The sequence below is a fragment of the Mandrillus leucophaeus genome, unplaced genomic scaffold, assembly GCF_000951045.1.
Source record: "Mandrillus leucophaeus isolate KB7577 unplaced genomic scaffold, Mleu.le_1.0 Scaffold272, whole genome shotgun sequence".
Taxonomy (NCBI): Eukaryota; Metazoa; Chordata; class Mammalia; order Primates; family Cercopithecidae; genus Mandrillus; species Mandrillus leucophaeus.
In genome coordinates this window covers 537,762-539,514 of record NW_012102832.1, presented here as the reverse complement: position 1 = coordinate 539,514, position 1,753 = coordinate 537,762, and positions in this window count along the sequence as shown.

Genomic DNA, 1,753 nt, shown 5'->3' with positions numbered 1-1,753 from the left:
CGGCCCCTGTCCGCGGCCGCCCAGATCCCACACTCACACCCCACACGCCAGGGCACTACACAGTCCCCCACACGACCACACCCTCGCACCCTCACACACAGACGGCAGCCCTCGACCCAGACATGCACTCTCCGCCAGCCCGCACACCTTGCACCCTTCCAGCACACACACACACACACACACACACGCACGCGCATACACGCGCACATCTGCCCCATGCACCCAGAGAAACAGTCACACATGCTCCAGGTGCCCCTCACTCTGCTTCACACCCTACCCACTCTGTACAGACCCGCACAACACACATCCACCCTCCCACACACACTCACCCTATGTGCATATACCCCAGAAACATACTATCCTCCCCCCCACACACACAGGACTCTTCCACATCGTATACACACACCTCAAACATCCGCCCAAGTGTATACGGTCCACACACTCACAGAGAGATGCATGTGCAAGCACACCAGACCCACATTTACCCACCCACACACTCCACACATACCCCACAGGGACCCCCACAACATGGCAGATGCCACGCACACACTGCACAGCTCAGGCACTCCAGGCACAGATGCCACAGCCCCTCAGGTGCTACACACACTGCCCCGCACAGAGTGACAGCCACATACCCTTAGGTGCAGGTGAAGTCCCCAATACCCCTGTGGGAACCACCCTCCTCCCCAGGACTCCCTACCTATTAGCTCTACCTAGAGGGGCACCACAAGCTGATGATCACTCAAAGCTGGCCCCTCTTCCACCCCCTGGCATGTGAGCCAGACAGGAAACGCCATGTTGTGCTAGCCCCTGCCCTGCTCGCCCTTCCTGGCTCTCCCTCTTCCCAGGCCCCATCCGGGTGGGGCTAGCAGAGGCCTTGGCTCGTGGATGTGTAACCACCATTACCATTTCTAGCCCACTCGACTGTTCACCAACAATATCACTACAATCATTTGCTGTGGCCCGGGGCCATTACTATGGCCTCATTTGTAGGGAAGGAAACAGGTCCAAGAGCACCCAGCTTGTTAGGACAGCATGGGGACTCCAACCCCAGGACCCCTCATCCCAACTTCTATCCTACACCCAAATCCTAGCCAGCAGCCAGGAAAGCGAGGCAGCTCCAGCCCAATCCCACTCCCGAATCTAGGAGGAGTCCAGGACGAAGCGTCATAAAGGTTGGGCCTTTTGGGGGCAACTACCAGAAGGAAGCACCAAGCAGGTGCAGCTCCCCTTCCCCCCATTCCACCATCCACTGTCCCCAGCAAGAACCTGCCAGGAGGGTGGCCCAATGGGGAGGTAGGAAATCCAGAAAGGGGGTGGGGGGTGGGAGATGGAGGGGCAGAGATGGGGAGGGGCCTGGGGGCAGAGGGAGGGGAAGGGAGGAGACAACGAAGTGTCAGAAGGTAAAGGAGCAAGGGATGGGAAGGGAGCCTGAGGGACAGAGGTGGGAGGGGAGGGGGAAGGGAGCAGAGCGGACCACGAGGGAGGTCCGGATCAAGGGAGGGAGAAGGAAGAGAGAGGAAGGGTGAGGGTGAGGCGTGTGGGGGCGGCTGCCTGTGTCAGCCAGGGAGCTGGTTTTGTTCTCCTGTTTCCTGTTTGCTGTTTGCTGGGCTCCCCCTCCGTGCAAGAGCTGGACCCACCACCCCCACCCTGGCGGAAGCCAGATGGGAAGAGTGAGGCTGCCACGAGCTGAGTCAGGAGAGCTTAGAGGGAGAGCGGGAAAGGACTGCAGCCAGGGAGAGCAGGACACGCT